The sequence below is a fragment of the Pinus tabuliformis genome, chromosome 6 (genome assembly GCF_031772625.1).
Source record: "Pinus tabuliformis cultivar Carrire ecotype Pingquan chromosome 6, CPIR1, whole genome shotgun sequence".
Classification (NCBI taxonomy): domain Eukaryota; kingdom Viridiplantae; phylum Streptophyta; class Pinopsida; order Pinales; family Pinaceae; genus Pinus; species Pinus tabuliformis.
The window spans coordinates 594182023-594205874 of record NC_142292.1 but is presented as its reverse complement, the minus strand read 5'-3'; positions in this window follow the sequence as shown (position 1 = coordinate 594205874).

The window sequence follows — 23852 nt, the reverse complement described above, 5'->3', positions numbered from 1 at the left end:
CTCTTACATTGCATTTTCTGAGTACTTCAAATAATGATTGATCAGACTTTTCTCCAGAGAGAGGGAACAATGATGCTTAAATGTATTTTTTCAAGTGAATGAAATATGGTGTCTTAATATGTGACATTAATGGATCCTCAAGGGAACAAAAGGGTGATTTTTATGGCTATAACAAATTCCCCCTAATGTGTGAGTTCAAAAGAGGGTTTGATGGAAAAAAAAACATTATGTATCCCATAATAAGAGAGGTAGTACAAGAAAGAAGCTAAGATTATAGAACTAGAGAGTACTTGCAACTAGTCATGAGTCAATATAGGGTGAATACATGAAGATGGGTTACAATTTTGGGCCAAATGTGGCGATGTAATTTAAAAATTTTACACTTTTATCAAATTGTAGCCATCAAAGTTCAGATAAGCATTATGAATTTTGATTTGGAGTAAAATTACAATTTATGGAGAATTATGTTCTTGTCCTAATGATATTTTTTGTAAAAAATTTAGTGTCATATAAAATGGAAAATTTGCATTAAATCAAATGCTTGTCCTTGCAAATTTTCACACATCTTAAAAGGTATGTGTGTGTTCATGTAGCATAAATTACTCTAAAATGTGTAATTTTAAATATATATATATATATATATATATATATATATATATATATATGAGCACGATCTACACGAAGAGAGCTAATTTTTTCATATTAAAAAAATATTTTCTTATGCAAAATTATATTTTTTTATTATTTTTCAAAGTTGGTGAAGTAATATTTCACTTACATTTTGTAGACACATGAGTTCACATAATATTTTTTCCAATTATTTAAATAAATTGAAAAACCAAGAGTTCCCTTTTGAATAGGTCTCATAAACGAAGATTGTGGTATCTTTTGAATTTTTTTCATTGTGTATATTTTATGTTATAGATTTTTTATTCAACCTCTTTAAAACTGTTAAAAATAAAATTAAAGCATTATGTTTAAAAGAAATTTGATGAAAAATATCATATAAATTCAAAAATGTCAAACTCATATGCCATTGGTCAGAGGATTCCTTCATGAATCCAACATGATCATCTTTGCCACATAAGAACAAATTTTGCCCTAAGTCCGCTAGGTTACAAAATGGTGTTGCAGGATAATTTGGAGAAGGGGTGTCCAAATTATGCGTTTTAAGACTCCATAAGATTGATCAAGGGCAATGATTAAATTTCAAATTCGAATGGATCGATCAAGGGTTTCACAAACCCTCAATCGAGCCATTTACATGGTTAACATCAACTCGATCAAGCTATTAAGCTCGATCAAGCCTCTATAGAAATTTTAGTGATCCCATAATTTAGATTTTAAATCAATAATGATATAAAATTTAATCCATCAATAATTTAACTAAGTTTATATGATATTATTTTACTAAAAATGAGAATTCAACTGGATCTAGGCTATGAATAACATTAGAAAAAAATTATGGTATTGCATCAAGATGCACATTATAGAATGATTATGGGGGAAATCTGTATGTATGTCTATCCATGCTCAAAATATAACTTACCATATACCTTGAGTTTGAATAGATCATAAATTTACCTTACACAAAAGTTTTTACCACATCTTAAAATTTCAAATTTTGTCATATTTTATGTTATCATGTCATGTAGAAACCTCATTAAATTTAATATTAATATTGAAGATTTAATATTTTAATTTTAATATTATTAATATTATTAATTTTGGATTAAAATAATATTAACTTTAATATAATATAAGATTTTCCATATTATAATATATACTAGCACAACCAAATTAATAAATGTGGTGGATATACGTTATAGCCATGAGAAAAAGAGTCATTAACAAAAAGGGAGTCATACAAGCTGACTCAATATGTTAATTTTATTTAACCTATTTTTTTTATAAATCTAAAATAATAAAATATATAATATTGTTAAAATCTCGAACTAATCATGACATAAAGATACCTAACGAAATGTAGAAAGTCCTATAGATTCAAAAGCTCATGTAATATACTAAAACAAGAGCCAAGAATCCTCTTATACTTTTTACAATGGAAGCACATAGAGATCGAGAAAAAAAATAATTGACAAGAGGAAGAACATCAATGGCACATAACACAATAAATATCTGGCAAAAGTCACAACTCAAAACCCCACTATATGTATTGCATTAATTAGAAATCCAAGATGATAATACAATGCTTGTTCTCACAAGAACAATCCCAGCACTCAGTAAACTCAATCTACAACTCACAAGCAAGCTCAAGCCAAATCCAAGCTTCTCTCCTCTCAAAGCCTCCTTTTTCCTAGCACCCTTGTCAAAGAATTCAGATGAATACAATATTCTCTGCTCAACCTTGAGCTTAACATGCACAAGTATTTCATATCCCTTGCCTGATGACTTCCTTTGGCCAATACTTAGACAAGTTTCAAAACCTCCAAGCTTCTAATTCTTTGCACAATTCCTGAGAGAATTAGCCTGTATTTAAAGGGAGATTCCTCATCCATAACTGTGCAATCCCTTCTAGGTTTAGTTCCTGATTGCATGCACTATCAATGTAACTCAGAAAAATCTAGAACAAATAGTACATTGTCCCTCCAATCTAGTCTCAACTGGGTCTTTCTCAGAATCGACATGCATGAGTTACTGATGAGGGAATATTTAGTTAACTGGAGTAGCACTAGTTGAGTGCACTAATGCATCAACTAATTGTTAACTCACTATTAGTTCCTCAAATAGTTTGGAACTAATTTAACTGGGCTTAACTCAATAAAATGAGTTAACTAATTACCACTCATACTTAACTCATTTGTACCCCTATAATATAGGGAGAAAATATACATGACTTAAAAAAGACTTCCAACTCGAAATTCCTAAGTTAACTAAGTCAACTCGCTCTAGTTAACTATTACAAGTTGCTATGAGAATAAAATTTGATTTTAATTCTTAATTTAATTCAAGGACAAATTAAACTAGAATTTATGGATTCTATGTTTATCATTTCTTTTTTCTATTTTCAACACTCCCTCTCAACAAGAAATGGATTCAACTCGATCCCGATCCTGAACCTTTGGAATGTTCTGCATGCAACACTTCTCTCTAGTGTTGTTTCTCTAGCAACTCCAGAAACAAAAAACATCCAACCTAAATCAGAATGATGCCTCTGTCATTAAATTCTCTAATTTATATTGCCTTTGTTGACTGAAAACTCTGCGCTTCTATTGACTCTTCCTTTCTGCACTGTTGTCAACCCTTCTCTACACTTCTTCATTATCTAACTTCTCTATCCTCTGTCACTTTGATTCTCTTCCTCTATTGATTATTGTTTGCTCGATGTTTATGGGCTTTCCACTGTAGAGAGTAGAAGTAGATTCTTGTCTCTCGTTTTAGCAAATTGCATTAGCTTGTGAATCTACATGATTTTCTACATGGTATCGAAGCTGAAGGCAATACACTAGAGGATATTTCAAGGTTTTGAGTTTTGGGCTGCGAGTTTGTGGAGTAGATATGAAAATATTTGTGAAAAATGTTCAGAAACAAATAATAGATTTTGATTCTTTGAAAAAAAATAACCAAATTAAAAAAAACAATCAAACAAATCAGGAGTTCGGATGAGGGAGATATTGCTGATTTAAAATCAGCTCTTTTTCCAAAAAATTTCATGACAGAGGGACAAATGAAATAGATTGGTGTGCTAGCCAAGATCCTATATACACTTGAGGTACAAGATGCATGCAAAGCCTTGAGGAAAAAGGCAAAGGTTAGAGACCTGGTGGTTGCGAGGGAGATTAAATTACCTCTCAACTTGTAGCCCTAGAAGAAGCAATCTCAGATGTAGATTCAGGAAGTTGTGGAGTAGCCACAACTAGAGAAGTCCAACCTAAATCAAAATGATGCCTCTGCCATCAAAGTCTCTGAATACTATTGCCTTTGTCGACTGAAAACATTTCTCTTCAATTGACTCTGCCTTTCTACATTGTTGACAACCCTTCGCTACGCTTCCTCAGTATTTGAAGTTACTCTAGCCTTTGTCACTTTGATCTATGACTGCATCAATCCCACTGATTTCTCCTACTAATATGTACTTTGGGCTCCCATAGCAAGGTACAATCAATGAGATAAAACATCTCAATGGACCCTGCCCAATATCAACCCTCTTGGGACTAACACTTCAAATTGCCCCACCTCACACCTGGAGGTATGATTGCATGTGATCGCTCTTCCCACTTGGCTAGAAATTCCCCCCTACTATAGGTCTCTACATGACTGGATGCCTCCACTCAGTCTCCTCTCATCTTCTCTAGTTGTGGCTTCTCCACGACTTCCTGAAGCTGCTTCTGAGACTGCTTCTTCTCAGGCTACATGTTGAGAGGTAATTTAATATCCCTCTCAACCACCAAGTCTCTAACCTTTTCCTTTCTCATCAAGGCTTTGCATGCATCTTGTACCTCGAGTCCATATAGGTTCTTGGATAGGACACTAATCTGTTTCATTTGTCCCACTCTTATGAAAATTTATGGAAAAGGATCTGATTTTAATTCAACGATATCTCCCTCATCCAAAATTCAATTCGGCCGATTGTTTTTTTGAATTTAGGTATATTTTTGCAAAGAATCCAAATCTACTATATGTTTCTAAAAATTTTACACACAAAGTTTCAGATATGCTCTACAAACTTGTGACCCAAAGCTCAAAACTCTGAAATCTCCTCTAGTATATTGTCTTCAACTCTAATTCCATGTAGAAAATCCTGTATATTCACAAGATCATGTAATCTACTATAACAAGAAACAAAAATCTACTTCTACCCTTTACATCAGAAGCACATAAAGATCGAGTGAAACAATAATCGATAAGAGGAAGAACATCAATGGAAAATAACACAATAAATATCCAGGGAAAGCCACAACTCAAAACTGCACTATATGTATTTCATTAATAAAAAATCCAAGATGATAATACAATTATTGTTCTCATAAGAACAATCCCAACACTTAGTAAAATCAATCTCTAGCTCACAAGAAAGCTCAAGCCAAATCCAGGTTTCTTCTCTACTCTCCAAGCGTCATATTTCTTTGCACCCTTGATCAAAGATTTCGGATGAATACAATATGCTCTGCTCAACCTTGAGCTTAACCTACACAAGTATTTCCTATCCTCCACCTAATGACTTCCTTTGGCCAATACTTGGCCAATTTTGCAAGCCTCCAAGCTTCTAATTCTTTGCACAATTCTTGAGAGAATTAACCCATATTTAAAGGGAAATTCCTCATCCATAACTGCACAATGCCTTCTAGGTTTAGTTCCTAATTTCATGCACTATCTATGCAACTTAGAAAAATCTAGAAAAAATAGTACATTGTCCCTACACTCTAGTGTCAACTAGGTCTTTCTTAGAATCAACATTCACGAGTTTTTGATGAGGGAATATTTAGTTAACTGGAGTAGCACTATTTGAGTGCACTAATGCATCAACGCACTGTTAACTCACTATTAGTTCCTCAAATGGTTTGGAACTAGTTTAACTGGATTTAACTCAATAAGCTGAGTTAACTAATTATCACTCATCCTTAACTCATCCTGTACCCCTATAATATAGGGATAACATAGACATGACTTTAGAAATATTTGCAACTCGAAATTCCTAAGTTAAGTAAGTCAACTCAATCTAGTTAACTATTACAAGTTGCTATGAGAATAAAATTGCATTTTAATTCTCAGTTGAATTCAAGGACAATTTAAACTGAAATTTCTAGACTCTATTTCTATCATTTCTTGTTTCTATTTTCAACGAGAAATAAAACCTAAATAGTTTCATTTGGAAGACATGAAGCGCTCTATGTATCTCTGATGGAGGTAGTTGGAAAATTACTATTTTGGAAAATTATAGATAACATTTCCATGGAAAGTTATCGCTTTCCCTCCAGGTGAATGTACAATAAACATTTGAAATATTACATTTTAAATATGTATTATATAAAAAATCATTTTTTTGTAAGACATTAATATATATATCTATATATATATATATATATATATAAATAATTTAATCGTCAAAGTATTTTAAATTTTTTAAAATATAGAGGAAAGATAGAGGGAGAGAAGGGACACAAATATAGAGAGAGGGAGTTGAGGAAATAATGTATGAGAGAGAGAGAGAGAGTAAGAGGAAATGGTGGGGAGGGAAGAAGTTGAAGACATATAGATAGAAAAGGGTGGAGACAGAGGGGGAGTGGCAAGGGAGAAATGGAGAGAGAGTGTGTGTTTGGGGGTGAGATATAAAGACAAAGAAGGAGAGATGGAGAGAAGGAGGAGAGAAAATCGAAGAGGGAGGGCGATAGTCAACAGAGTTGCAATAGAGAGAGAGAGAGAGAGAGAGAGAGAGAGAGAGAGAGAGAGAGAGAGAGAGGACTTGAGAGGAAGGGAGAGAAATATATGGAGTTTTAGTGGGATAGAGAGGTAGGTAATAAGAAAGACATATATAGAGAGAAAGATGAAAGAGAGAGAGATGGGGAGAGAGGAGGGTAGGAGTGGAGAGAGATAGAAGGAGAGACAGAGGGAGAGAAGGGGAGGAGAGGGAGAGGGAGAGGGAGATATTGATAGATATGAAGAAACAATGTCTATGTTTGTGGGGTGATATAGAGATATGAAGAAGGAGAGATAGAGAGAGGATAGAGATATAGATGGAAGGAGGAGAGAGGGAAGAAGAGATAAATAGAGGGAGTGAGGGAGAGATAAATAGATATGAAGAGATAGATCATGTGTGTTTGGGGGGGTGAGATAGAGAGAGAAATAAGTAGAGATAGAGGGAGATATTGATATAGATGGAGGGGGGAGACAAAGGGAAGAAATTTTCTTACACTACATGCATTTATTTTAGTGCATAGATGCTAATTTCTAATCCTATTTTATTTATTCCATTAGATGGATTGATTACCATGTAGATGTTGATTTCTAATTCTATTTCATTTCTTGCATTAGATGCATTTATTTCATTAAATATATCAATTTCTAATCTTGTTTAATTGAACTTGCATTAGATGCATTGATTTCAGTGTAGATGTTGATTTCTAATCCTATTTGATTGTTTACATTAGATGCATTGATTTCAGTGTAGATGTTGATTTATCATCCTAGTTGATTGCTTGCATTAGATGCATTGATTTTAGTGAAGATGTTGATTTCCGATTTCATGTAACTAGATGTATGGTGTACATTAATTTCAAGGTAGTCACTTTAACATTGCGAATTGATTTTAGTGTAAGCACAAAAAATTATTAACAACATGCATTATGACTAAGTTTTTGTAGATAACCTCAAACGAAAAATCAAAGAAAAAATATGTTTGTAACTTTTACATATCCGCATCTTTTAAAATTGAATAGAAGTTATTTCAATCATATTTTAGGTTTTAAAATTGAATAAAACTTATTTCAATCATAAGTAATTGATTGAAATACTTGGATAACAAAGTAAATTTAGGAAAGTTGATAACATTATATAGAATTATAGAAATGTTGTCATGTATTGTTTTTTCACCTATATATTAAATTTCAATACGATTGACATATACCATGCCATGATTAAGCTCTTGTAGATAATCTCAAAAGAAATAATAATAAATAAAAACTATTTGTTGTTTACATGCCATCCTTGAAAATTGAATAAAACATATTTCAATCCTATTTGTAGTGTCATGATCCGGATTATCCACAGTTTCTAGTTCATTCTGTCGTCGTTTCAAACCCCAAAGGGGGTCCATCATCAGGACAAATCAGATAGAATATGAATGAAAGATTATTGAGAGAAGTGAGCCTAGCAACCTGGATATAAATTGTTCCTACATTGTTTCAGAAATTGCAGGTCCACAGCTCTCCTCTCAATCTTTATCCTCAAGATTTCGAGAAGATAGATCTCCTTCCATGTTTCCCCTCCGTACAGGGAAGCTATGTTATATTTTAAGCTTCTGTGGAAGTTTTTTGTAGTGTCATGATCCAGATTATCCACAGTTTCTAGTTCATTCTGTCGACGTTTCAAACCCCAAAGGGGGTCCATGATCAGGACAAATCAGATAGAATATGAATGAAAGATTATTGAGAGAAGTGAGCCTAGTGACCTGGATATAAATTGTTCCTACATTGTTTCAGAAATTGCACGTCCGCGGCTCTCCTCTCAATTTTTATCCTCAAGATTTCGAGAAGACAGATCTCCTTCCATGTTTCCCCTTCGTACAGGAAAGTTATGTTAGATTTTAAGCTTCTGTGGAAGCTTTTTGTAGTGTCATGATCCGGATTATCCACAGTTTCTAGTTCATTCTGCCGACGTTTCAAACCCCAAAGGGGGTCCGTCATTAGAACAAATTAGATAGAATATGAATGAAAGATTATTGATAGAAGTGAGCCTAGTGACCTGGATATGAATTGTTCCTACATTTTTTCAGAAATTGTAGGTCTGCAACTCTCCTCTCAATTTTTATCCTCAAGATTTCGAGAAGACAGATCTCCTTCCACGTTTCCCCTCCATACAGGGAAGTATGTTAGATTTTAAGCTTCTATGGAAGTTTTTTGTAGTGTCATGATCCAGATTATACAAAGTTTCTAGTTCATTCTACCGACGTTTCAAACCCCAAAGGGGGTCCATCATCAGGACAAATCAGATAGAATATGAATGAAATATTATTGAGAGAAGTGAGCCTAGTAACCTGGATATAAATTGTTCCTACATTGTTTCAGAAATTGCAGGTCCGCAACTCTCCTCTCAATTTTTATCCTCAAGATTTCGAGAAGATAGATCTCCTTCCATGTTTCCCCTCCGTACAGGGAAGTTATGTTAGATTTTAAGCTTCTGTGGAAGTTTTTTGTAGTGTCATGATCCAGATTATCCACAGTTTCTAGTTCATTCTGCCAATGTTTCAAACCCCAAAGGGGGTCCATCATCAGGACAAATCAGATAGAATATGAATGAAAGATTATTGAGAGAAGTGAGCCTAGTGACTTGGATATAAATTGTTCCTACATTGTTTCAGAAATTACAGGTCCGCAGTTCTCCTCTCAATTTTTATCGTCAAGATTTCGAGAAGACAGATCTCCTTCCATGTTTCCCCTTTGTACAGGGAAGTTATGTTAGATTTTAAGATTCTGTGGAAGTTTTTTGTAGTGTCATGATCCGGATTATCCATAGTTTCTAGTTCATTCTGCCGACGTTTCAAACCCCAAAGGGGGTCAATCATCAAGACAAATCAGATGGAATATGAATGAAATATTATTGAGAGAAGTGAGCCTGGCGACCTAGATATAAATTATTCCTACATTATTTCAGAAATTGCAGGTCGGCGGCTCTCCTCTCAATTTTTATCCTCAAGATTTCGAGAAGACAGATCTCCTTCCACGTTTCCCCTCCGTACAGGCAAGTTATGTTAGATTTTAAGCTTCTGTGGAAGTTTTTTGTAGTGTCATGATTTGGATTATCCACAGTTTCTATTTGTGTTTTTTAATTGAACCTTGAGCTAAGAAATTGATTGAAATACTTAAAAATGTTGTCCATGCAATGGTATATGGGTGGGTCACAAAAAATTTCATATATATATATATATATATATATATATATATATATATATATATATATATATATATATATATATATACATATATACATATATATGGATGATTTTATAATTTGAATAATTTATTTTAAAATTCAATTATAAAAACATACATGTTGATTATACTAAAAGACACTTTCTACAAGCCCTATGAATCACGCTTGTAATTCTTTCCATGTTCAATATTAAATTGATACATGTATGATGTATTTCAGTTCATTTTAAATATCAAAGTGACTTGCATCAGAACTTAATATTGTACTTATTTTCTTAGTCTATGAAACTGGAAATAAAAATTGTTATATTATGTAATAAATGTTATAGTAATATATATATATATATATATATATATTTTAAATTAGTGAAATAATTTTAACATATCGATAAACTTCAAAAGCTAATGAACATCGATAAACAAGATTAATACAAATCCATAAACTAAAATGATGTTCATGTACATCCATAAACTGTCCATTTTATGAAAATATAAAAAGTATGTATCACATGTAAATGTGCCCCATGAAATGAGCCTAGAAATATACAATCTATCCACATTAACTACCACCAGAACTCCTATGTGAGTTTCGAAGCACAAAGTAATTGTCCATAAGTTGGTACTGCAATATAACACATTCAAATTCAAACTAATTAGATCATTATTTGTAGAAAACAAACAATATTGAAATAAATAATTTTGAACCACATTTTTAATTACATATACATGAATCTACTAAACTCAATCAAGCCCAAATGTAAGTCAGATTGGATGGGAGTCTGATGAATATGGGTTTGATGCTCCCATACCTATGGCTCAATGATTGGGGCCTACATTCATGGACCTGCATCATTAGTCCCTCTAAACCCGGCATCCGAATCACGTGTCGACATAACAACGACATCAACAACACTCTTCATATGGGCTTATGTACACAATGGAAAGGACAAATTATAATTAGTCTACAAATTAATTATAATACATGTGTAACTTAAAAAAAAAAAAATTGAAATATTAGGAATAAAAAAGTTTAACTCAACTACTGGTCCATGTGGTTGTACATAGTGACTCTCCTCGACATTCATGTTATGTGGTGGAGGTGGAGGTGTAGGGGAATCCATGGAATCATGCTCTGATCAAGGATGATTTGGTTGACCAACTGCCCCCTCGGATGACCTCAAAAGATCATCCATGTAGTTGGGTTTGGTCTGCATGTTATCATGAACTTATTAATATAAATGCAATCTGATACAAACTATAAACTAATATAAATAATTGTGCACACTTCAACAATAAGAGTTAATTTTTTTCCTATATATGCACTTGGTCTGTGTCACATAGGTCGTGCACCCTCCAAGTGTTATAAATGACATCACAACACATACATTCATATGTCAAAAGTTGGTTAGTGGTTAAACTCATGAGAAATGAATCATCATATAAAGACACTGACGGGTCATGAGGCAATGGTGTTGGTCTCCTAATTAATGCAACACGTGCACTGACCAATGATGTTTTCATGATATCTCAAATATTCTCCCTAGTCCCAACACCAAGCTACGACAACTCCTCTAGCTCTATTGACAATACCATGCTCTTAGAAGATAGTGGAAAGAACCTTGGTGGTGGTGGTACATTCTCAGGGTCCCTACGACCCCCCTTGTGATCATATGTACATCCCAAGATGGCTCAATAATAATGAGATCCAATCTCAATGTAATCAGGCCTCATATGTAGCACAAACTCCACATATATGTGCTTGGAAAAATAAACGAAGACCTGGTCATGGTGGGGGAGCAGGACCCAAGCTCCAATTAATTGATCATACACAAAAGGGGTTTCATCAATATTCCCAAAATAATTTAATGGAATTAGATGTTTATATCTAGCAGGATGATCCAAAGGAAGGTCGGACGACTCCCCACAAACATAAATGTTCTTTCTGGCCTCCTTAAACATCTCCCAAGTATGTGGGCCTCTAATATTAGGCCTCCTAGTATTCTATATGGACTCTAGGAGGTGGCTTTGTGGGCCCATCCTCTGGTATGTCGCATTCAATCTTTTGATACTATCCAGCATCAAAGAAAAACTACAAGTAGTAGGTGAATTTGTAGGGATGTTACCCAGCTCTCATATGATCCACATATGCTAGTTCGTAACATCCTCCACTGTGATATGAGTTGTAGCATCATCCCATAGAGGGATCAATTCTGAACTGTGATCCTCAACTTCACCCCATTGAGGGTATGAAAATCATAAACATAATTTAACATATGTAATTAACAAACTAGAAGCATATTAACATATACATTAAATTCAAAGACATTAGGTGAAGATAATTTAAAAATTAAAGACAATTTTAAGACAAACAGATAAAGTACAAAGATGATTTAAAAATGAAAAAGGTGTACCTGAAATAGGCGAATAAGGTCCACTAGAGGTAGCATGATCATCTCGAAACATTTCCTCTGACACTCTGACTAGTGTCAAGGGCAGGATCTATGAGTGGAGTGCACACTCTAGGTTGGATACATGATCTATCATGAGCCCAACCACGTATAACGGATCCCTTCGCACTACAATGACCTACAGTTGTGGCGTGTATATGGGATTCCTCTGCATATTACATATATTACATATGATACATATAAACTAATCCAAGAAATTATTTTTGACTAAACTATTACATACAATATATATCTAAACTAATATAAGAAAAAAATGTTGACTTAGAAAGAATGTTGACAAAAAAACAATTTCTAAACTCAAGCAAAATCTAGCCTGAAGACCTAATCTTTACAGTCCATTTTTTTATAATTTATCAACCAAAATATTGAGTTCCATGTAAACACAATCTAAAGAAGTGATCAAATATACCTTCGCACTTTTTCCCATTTCTAAATAATGAATTTTATTAATAGGGCATAAATATGTAAATATATATGTAAAAAAATTGAAATAAACCTATTTACAAAACTAATAAAATTTCATGCCAACCAAATACTCTAATGGGCTTTAAGTTCTTATAATGTTTGACTTTGACATATGATATGTGCTAGGTGCAAGCACATGAAGACAATTTTTCTTGTACAACACACTACATAATGAAGTAGTATGGTACAAATTAGAAAAGAGTCAAAATGTTTTTATTAATTAGATCAAAATGCACATTTCATGATGGACATAATGTATCTATCAATGATGCATTATTGAAACATGAACTTATATATATAATTATACAGTCATATGTTAAATGCTATATATATATATATATATATATATGGTATGTTTTAAATAGTTATGTTATGCTAAATGTTATTGTTATAGTTATATATTATGTTATAGTTATGCACAATACATGTTACGATATATATATATATATATATATATATATATATTATATATATATATATATATATATATATATATATATATATATATATATATATATATATATATAGCCATGTGATATTATAACTTTATAATAGTTAAATATAATATATATAATTATATTTATAAATATATATAGTAATGTTATGAACTATAGTTATGGTTATGTTGTAACATGTTGTGCTATGTTATGCTTTATCTCTATATATATATATTGAATAATTTGATGTTATGTTATCTTTTTTATATATAGAACTATAATATATAGTTATCTCATGTTATAGTTAAATAATAGTTAAATATAGTTATATATGCTATGTTACAATTATATATAGTTAAATTATATATATATATATATATATATATATATATATATATATATATATATTATATATATATATATAAATAATAAAATTAATTAAATAACAAAATTTTGTTTTATCTATATATATATATTAACTTTAAAATTAATATTTTATTTTAAAAACTAATGGTACTATATTTATTAATGAAAAATTATTTACAATAAAATTAATTTAAATTAAAAATAATAAATTAAATTATTTGATAAATAGAGGTTCATCATGAGCAACCATATTCATCATGTCAATCTCAAACTCCTAATTTACTTATTTATTGGTTATAGTTTCATTGTTTCCTGTTTTGGAGTATATTTTCCATGAAATTTATTAGGAATTTAAAATGCATTCTTAATTTAGTTATTTATTTGTTAAAGTTTTGTTGTTTTATGTTTTGGAGTTCTTTGGGGTATATTTTCCTAAATTTGTTAGAAATTTAAAATGCATTTTAAATAAGAAAAATAATTCAAAATTTATTTCCCAAAATTCTCAAAGAAAAACTTAAACATACAATAATTAGAAATTACTATTTTTACCATTCAAAATGAGAAAATATGCATTTAATAAACAAAACATGCTACAATAACAAGTAATAAAAAAAATTAAACCTAATTTATAGTAATTCTAGTGGTTTCAAAGCATTTTCTAGGTTGTTTTTTGTGGTTTTCTAAGTTGTTTTGAAGGATTTTTTTATGGTTTTTTGTGGTTTTCTAGGTTGGTTTTGTGGCTTTTAAGTTGTTTTCAAGGATTCTTTTGATGGTTTTTTTTGGTTTTCTAGGTTGTTTGGTGGTTTTATAAGTTGTTTTGAAGGGTTTTCTCAATGGTTTTTTTTGGTTTTCATGACTTTTGTATGGTAAGTATTTTTTTTCAAATTAATTTGTTTAATTTTACAAAAAAAATTAAATTAAAAATACAAAAAGGATAGAATTCCTACCTTCGTTGGAGCATCTAGAATGTTGGCAGGGTTGTTGGATTGGTGGGTTTGAATACTCCATGCTCCAATTACTCGATCGAGGTCCATTACTCTCGGTCGAGCTATTCAAACACTCTAGTTTGAGCTCTAAATTTTCCTTCAGTTTGTGCAAATGGCACATGCAGAATGCAGGTGGGAAATTTAATAGGAAAAATTTCTCAATAGAGCACTTAAACATGGCTCGATCAAGTGCTTAAATTGCTCAATCGAACAATCCTTTTATCCAGCTAAAAATATTCTCTCTTGCCAAAAAGTGTAACACAACTCCATTATATCATCCTATAATATATCATCTATTGGGGTGCTACCTTAACCTCCTTACTTAGCTAGATTATTAATGTATGGGTCTGTTAAATATTTAATTATTAATCATTTATTGTAAGAAGGGCCTTGTTCACTAATGAAACCAAAATTAGTTAGTAGACTATCACTAGAAGTGACATCCTAGTTAGTTAATATTATCCATGCCAGATATATATTGAGTATAAGTTTATATATTATTTTGTCAACAATTGTGATTGTATTTAGGGAATTTATTTTGGAGTGATATAAGAGGGTCCCAAGAGGATCAAAATTTAAAATTCTCAAAACTCAACAAAACCAGCACCAAGTCATAGATCTCATTGAGACGATTCCAGTAATACAAATGATACCTGAATCTAAATCTCTATGACAAAGTTATGCTAATACGATGTTTTGTGTAAACAGAAAAAGGTTTGGCAATGCCAATGCCACATGGCACAACTAGGAGGCAACACATGGTACCCTTAAGAGGTTCCATGCGTCACCCACTTGATGATTGAAGTGGCATGACATTCCATCCTAATGGCTGCAAGAGGTGGCCAGACTACGCTGATTAGGAAGACAAGTGGGCCAATGGGAAGGAACCATTTGGCTCAATCAAATGATGCCATGTGGCACCCAATTGGTAGCTACGTGGGCATAACCAACCCACAATTTAGCAAGCAATGTGACAAATTGGTGAGTAGAGTCAAATTTGGTAGTTCAACAATTTAATTAAATGACATGATAGTTAACAATGACAATAATATATGTTTAGATAATCTTCGGCAAAATCACATAACCAATCTTTTGTCGACGCGTTTCGAACCAACCAGTGTGGTTCATCGTCAGGACAAGTTGAAGAACAAATAGAGAAGATCTAGTTTACCAATGGACCCTAAGATTTAAATAATTATTATTAAATAAATACACAATTACCTATTGTAACTAAAATTCTAAGAATAATAGTAATTTAATACTATTTATTTGTATTTAAATAATAATTTGGGAATAATAATAAATATAGATTATTTAATAAATATGAACTATTATACGAAATATAATTTATTAATGAACATTATATTTAAATAATATGGATTATATAAATATTATATTATTCAATTTTAGATATACTCAAATTAACAAATGAATTCTCTTAGTATATAAGCTAATAATAATGAATTATATGTTTTTATTAATAATAAAATTAGTGGTTTGACTAGGATCATTAGGTCAAAATTAGCCGTTGGCAATATAGCCGTTGGAGTCTCTGCACACTCTATTTAATCAAGCTAAGCCAGATTGGTTCTTCAACTTGTCCTGACGATGAACCACACTAGTTGGTTCGAAACGCGTCGACAAAAGATTGGTTATGTGATTTTGCCGAAGATTATCTAAACAATGTTATGGATCACAGAAGTCTAAATTCCTAAATAATATATGTATATATATATATATATATATATATATATGTATATATATAGATATATATATATATATATATATATATATATATATATATATATATATATATATATATATATATATATATATATATATATATATATATATATATATATATATATATATATATATATTGTTCATACAAAACATATTACGAAGTAAAACATAACTAGTTGCCCGAATGGGGAGCCTATAGGGTTTGACCTTAGGCCACCGATAAATCAATACAACCACTTTCCAATGAACCACTAGTAGGACTTTGTAAAGTCCATCAATCCAACATTGTATAAACTGCACCAAGACATTTGGGCTAGAAGCAAGGCTAGGTTGTGGAGAGGGTTAGGTGAAATTCTCAACAATGGGAATTATGTAGGGAAGGCATTCTCTTCAAGAAATATTCTAAGCTATATTCTAGGGAATTTTTTATAGGAATATTCCTGGAAGTATAGAACCTGGTCAATTTTATACTCATTTTTCATAAAATTTCACAAGGAATCCATTGGTGTAGTTGAAATTAAGATCTATGGAGCATGATTTTTGGTCACTCCTAGAAGTGTGCTATTTCCATGTAATTTTCCATGTACTCGCCATTATTTTGTTGAGATAATATAGAGGCCTCTCCACTTTGAAGCTAGACCCAGAGACATAGTTCACACATTGTGACTGAACTGCATTAAAAAATCTTGGTCTATTATCGATATTGTCTTTATTTTGTGTTTCTTCTTCATGGATGTTGCATTGATGTTATTTTCATGCTCTTTAAGCAAATATGTTTAACATCACCGAAGGAAATATCTTGGACCATGTTGGTATCATAACGGTCTTCTTTGATGTGAATTGTGAGTGTGGATTCTTACCGGAGCCAAACTCAAAGAGGGCGAAGGAAAAATCAATTATTTTAACCCAAAATATTGTATATGCAACACAGATAAAGAAAATGGAGGAAAATGGTATGTGCACAAAGTATGAACATGTTTTCCACAAGGACTTCTACCAAATGGCAGATCAGGTGGAAAAACATTTTGTACTAGTGTGAAAAGGTTATTTATGTGCACCAATGCACAAGTTGTCTACACCATTGTCAAGAGTTAAAATTGTGGACCAACAATGACACGCTATAATTATTTGTGGGCTTTCAACAGTACGATTGTAGTTTAACATGCAATGACGTTGGTGCATGACTGTGATTTTTGTGCACCGATAATATTTTTTTATGTATTTTTAATTGAAAGTTATGTTTCCATATTTATCAATACATGTTTCATTTAATAAAAAAAATTGTATTTTATGTATGAGGTTGATGTATTTTGTATGTCAATTATGTAGTAGGGACGTCAGTAGAGGGAGAAGCAACAAGAGAAGGAGCAATAGGCAGAGCCATAAAATATTATCTGAACATGGCATACCAGAGAGAGGGAGAGGGATTTATATGTTCTCCCTATTACTGTAATGACCCGAGCGCTCTTGACAAATGTAGGCCTACTCAAATACTATGAGGAGACTACATCCCTTAAGGCACACTTTGTCTTTTTTACACATTTGATCCACTGATGGAATTTCTAGGAGCAGAATTTCCCTGTCGGTCCTAGGGAATTGTATAGGCCAACTAAGGAGGACATGCACTTTATCATTGGCTTGTCTACGAGAGGGTAGGATTTTCTCCAGTTTCCTTATATCCCCCATGGGGTTGCAACTGAGAGTCATCTTATGTACACTCTAAGATATGTTGAGCCTTATGTGCTTCATCCATCATCTTTTGAGGTTCGTGGTGAATAGCTACGAATTTCTTCTTTTGCTACAGAGGAGGTTATATGCCTCTCATTATTAGTCACCACCACTATACACTCTAGCACTGATGGGTAACGCATTAGTTTCCCTCGTTTTTCTTATGTTGATTCTTTAATTCAAATTCGATGCTACATCAAATGGTCTGCCATATTTTTGAGGAAGTTGTGCATGGCTTTAGATAGATGTCATGCATTGAGACATGCGAGGGAGACCTTCCCTTTCGCTTCCAAGATTTTTTTTTTAACTTTTGAGAGGTTTCTAAAGATGACACCTACATTTTTCCATCGACCTCATAGGCCAGTCACTGAGTTCTGGATGCACATGTGGGGGCAGATGATGCCAAAGAGGAGCCTACCAGAGCTTCTAGCTAGGATTTCTTGTGAGGAAATAACACTACTGGCCAATGAGGATCACCATGTGCTTTTCATGTTGGCATTTCCATATGTGGGGATTGATTGGACAAGGTGTACCAAAATATTCTTCACAGCGGATGAGCCTCCAGGTGATAGAGGTAATATTAGTTTTTTCTTTAATTTAATCAACTAGTTTCATTTTGTTGTTTTAATGAACTAGAATAAAATTTATTCTAGCACATTATTTAACTTGTTTTATTAACTTGTTTAACTAAATTTTATAATTATTTATTTGTACTATATATTTTGTAAATATCGACACTTTTGATGGGAACATGCCTCCTCCTCCACTAGATGTCAGAGGAGATGGGTGAAGCATAGCAAGTTGAGGCACATCCTTAGGGGAGCATGGGCATTCAAGGGCATGGGCCTGGTCTACGAGCTCAGATGGACTACTGTGATAGATTGGCAAGATTTTTGATTGATTCAAAATTGTTCCTTGCGAGGCCTCGAGATATCATCACATATCTTAGTTTCATGGGTATGTAAGGGTACGATCCACACGAGATGATGTCCCTTATGTGGCATATCATAGGATCTAGTAGGGTACTGAAAATGACAAGGGATGCATGCCAACATCATGTAGCAATAAATACATTAGATGAGGTTGATGATGATGATGATCAGGGTGATGAGGGTCATGATCATTATGCTTTTGGTACTACCACCCCATCAAATCATTGTCATCAGGGTGTTGGTGATCCTTCTAGTAGTACACCTCCTCGTGAGTCACTTACTGATGAGATGCCAGAGCTAGAGGATGTGCCTCATGTTTCTCCTGATAGATTAGTACAACATCCACCTCCTCCTCCACCTCATAGTTTTCCAAACCATGTTCAAGGTGAAAAAGTTGTTGACCATCCATCGTATGATACTCATGTAGACCAACCACCTCCTTCCCCAACTCAACTAAGTTCGACAGATGTTGATCATGTAGTAGTTGACCATCCATCCTCTTTTACTGCAGAACACTCTGGCACTATGTCTATTTTATCAAATATTTGATTGCACTTATTTGACTTGATTGTGTGTGTGTGTGTATCTATATATATGTTTGTGTACTTAATTTATATGTTGGTGTTGATGTGCATATTTTTAGGTCATGTTACATATATTCATTTAATGTACTTGTAGATAGATGTCTATGTGAATATAGCAGTTATTTGACATGAAATTCATATAAATTTGAGGATGTGTGTGGTGATGAGGTTAAATTAGACTGTTTGTGCTTTGTTATATGTGATTGGGATGATTATTCCCTGCTAGATGATTAAACTTTTGTGCTAGCTAATGACATTTATAAGTGCTAGAGGTGTATAGAATTAGATTATGGCGGTGGATTCAAATGTGTATGTTAGATGTTATTTACGATTGTTAGATCGTTATCATCATGTTGTTTATTTTTATGAAATAATATTTATTATAGATTATGTATTAGCCAATTTATATGAAACTTTTATATATGAAATTGCATGCAAAACGACTTACTTTTAAAAAAATGCAAAGATATTTTTATAAATCACAAAGTTTAGTGTGGTTGAAACTATGATTGTAAAAGTATGTTGATATAATAGCTTGATATGGATTTAGGCTGGCATAATATATATGTAGTTGACATTGAAATAATTTATTTATAATTCATGTTCTCTAAATTAAAATGTTAAAATATGCCCCCCATAATATTTTAGTGTATGTATCCATTTAATTATTCCTATTATTAATATTTTATAAAATATTACATATCAAATACATATTAAACACTGAAAATCTTACAAATATTGCTCATACATTGAATTAGAAAGAAACGATTAATGGAATAAGAATTATCTCAATATTTCTCACTAAAATGAAAAAAAAAAAAATCAATCTAAATTACATTACTTTTCTCTATATAAAGTATCTATAAATGTATGCTATTTAATATGGATATTGAAAGATTTTACTTATGGTTGTGAGTAAATAGTTTTTGTTATAAATATCACATGTAAATGGAACATAGAATGAATTACACATAATGTAATATCAATAATAGTACTTCTTGTCATGTGAAAACATTACATTTCTTCCTTGTAGTAAAAAGTATATTATATTTGTTTACTCATTACATTTCTTCGTCATAATAAAAGCTATTTCTTTTTAACTTTCAGCTACTTTATATCTCTATATAAAGTTATATAAGATTAAGGTGTAGATTGAAGTATTATAATTATGGTGGACATTAATTTATTTTGTTATTACTAATTTTAATTTCCTAATTTTAATTATTATTTTACTATTTTTAAATGTAACATTACATGGCAACATCTCTCCCATGCTAAGCTCTAGAGTGCCTCTCCACACAATTAATTTAGATTTAACATAACTAAAAAATTCTCTTCTTATCAAATTTAATTTATTGTTAAAGTTATGTGATTTTAAAGCAATTTAAATTTCATATTTATTACAACTATTACCAGCCTAAATTATATATTTTTGTCTCGAAGGATGAGGATAAAGAAATGTAACATGATAAGGCTCCATGTGAAGTTACTAGTAGTTGGAGATTTCCTCTATTAGACGTTCTCCCTTAAAGAGGAAACTAATTTTTTTCTAGTAATAAACATATAACAATTTGATGTTATTTTGGTTCTTTATTTCTATTGTACTCATTTAAATTTAACTCTTTTTAATAATAAATATGAGTTAAATAATACAAAAATGATAGTAAATTAGATTTAAACTTTTGACAAATAATATATTTGATTATTTCTTAATGAACAACTTAGAAAAATATTATTTTTTCCACATACTTATCATGAGATAGTCACTAAAATCCAAACTACAATTGGAAATATTTAGTTTTGAGTACTATAAAAATGTTTCCACTAAAACAAAAATGTGTAAAAACATTTGTGAATCTTACAAATCATATTATAAAATGTCAACAAGAGGAATAAAAGAATAATATAATTAGTGAAATAATGACAACAAAAACATACAACAATAGTATAAATGATGAAATAACAGGTGCATATCACTTTCCATTGTCATCACCTAATAATCTTCCTCACTTGGCATGATAAAATTGTTGTTCTCAAAAATATGTTTTCATCTAGGATCATGTATTAATATGAAAAACCAATCCCTATCCAACATGTTTGGGTAAAAAACACCTGGTTGTAGTGTTTTTGGAAAACATAAGGCTCCTTAACTTCATGTCACATCCTTCTAGAGTTGATAGATATCATCCCACTGTCACGATATTCCTTTAGATTATTTCGATCAAAGGTGTCCCATCACTTGCACCTAAAAATAACATATTAGAATGAAGAGAAGTTCACTTGAATGATCTCTTGTATCTTTCCAACGCAACCTAATGTCCCCTACATTAGGTTTTTATCGCAGTGGCTTGCATGACTAGATTGGTCGAACTTGGATTCCACTCCACATTCTTGTGTCATGCATCCATCATCGACATCCTTCATGTAAAAATTATGTCCATATGCCCACCTAGGTGGGAACAAATGAACTTATAGAAAAGTGAAAAAATTAGATTGTCATGTGTTTAATAACCTGAACATAATTAGAAATAAAAAAATACATAAATGTTACAAATCAAAGGTGTAATATGAAGTTAAAATGGTTAAAAAAGAGAATATAATTACTAAGTTGTTGCAACACCATTTCATTTATCCTTCTCTCCACATCACTTGATTCAAATTCTATTTCCTGCAATAATTTCAACACTAGAATTCTGCGGGAAGTAGGAAAACCTACATGAATTCCATAAACCAATTGGAAATGTGACATTCCAATCGACTTCTTTGTGCTTATCCTATTAGCCCATAGAGCATTTATCAATTTATTGTGCCAGGATTAATTGTTTTCCTACAAAAACTTCTTTATGATGTTGACTAGGATATTATTAGAAGATTCTACTAACCCATTTCCACGAGGATAATATGCAGTATATATTCCTAATACTATATGATATTTGTTACATAATTCAAACATATTTTTACATTTAAAAGCAGTAGCATTGTCTGTGATGATTTTATGGGGACAACCAGATCTAGAAAGAATATCACCTTCAATGAATTAAACGATTACTGAGTCTATGGTCTACCTGGTTGGAACAATTTCTATCAATTTGATGAAGAGATCAGTAGTTTTTAGAATCCATTTACGCTAAGCCTAGGAACTTGGATGAATTTTTCCTATAAAATCTAAATCCCACTATTGGAAAGCCACCTCTACGAAAATGGGCTTCAAAGGAAAAGGTAAGATTTTTCTCTCGCCTTCAAAAATTTGACATTGATGACAAGTTCAAACATTTTATGAATAACAACAAACAAAGTAGTCTAGTAAGAACCATCTCCCAGGATATTGTTTGTTGTGGTTTTCTAGTAAAGATGTCCTCCATAGTCACCTTTATGAAATTCTTCCATTATCTCATACACTTCATGTTTCAACAAACAATTTAGTAAAACTCCTCCAGCATCCTTCCAATATAAGGCTTGATCTAAAATCCAAAACTTTACAGCCTTTAGTTTTAGAAATCTTACCTTGGTTTTTGTCAAACCAAGTGGAGCTTGTAAATCTTGCTGAAAATAAATAACATCTGTATGCTAGGGAGAAGTAAAAAAATTTTATGATACTTATGGAATCACTATCTCCTCATGTCCATCAAGAGCCACTACAAAATTGATGTCTAATCCATGAAAATTTGATTCATCCATTACCTTTCTAATCCTTGACCATTGATAAGTTTTGTGGGGTTTATTTCAATGTCATACTCCAAAATTACTACTATCCATTAACCTATTTTTCCATATAGATCAGTTTGAGTAAGGATGTCCTTTATTACTGTACTTGGAACAAAAGAAATTATGGGAGAATGTAATATATAAAATCTAAAATATTTCAAGGCCTTTACTAAAGAAAAAGCTTTCTTTTGCATGATATTATATTTCAAAGAAGCATATCTTAATGCCTTGCTGAAAAATGCTATAATATGCTCAAGTCCCTCCTTGTTTTTCTGTAATAGTATTGCATTAATAGTATGTTTTGAAGAAAAAGAAACAATAATGAAATCTTTAGTGTAATTAGGGCTAATCAAAATAGGAGCATGGTTTAAGGCTTCATTTACCTCACTGAATGATATTTTAGCTTCAACATTCAATTTTATTTCACTACCCATTCTCAACATGTTGGTCATAACTCTTAATATTTCAGCTAAATTTGGAATAAACCTCCTCAAAAAATTTATTCTACCAATGAAAGACTGTACTTCCTTTATGGTTCTTGGGGGGATCAATTTTCATGATAGCTTCAATTCTACTTGGGTCAATTCAGATACCATCTTTGGAAATTATATGACGTACAAGTTTATGTTCTTCCACATGAAACAAAGACCTTTTAGGATTCAAGGAAATACCAAATTTCCTACATTTCTCAAAAACTATTTTTAAATGAAACAAATGATCTTTATCATTTTAGAAAACACAATGATGTCATCTAGATATATCATAATAAATTTATCCTTTTCATCCGCAAAAGCAATATCCATTGCTCCCTGAAAAGTTGCTTCTGCATT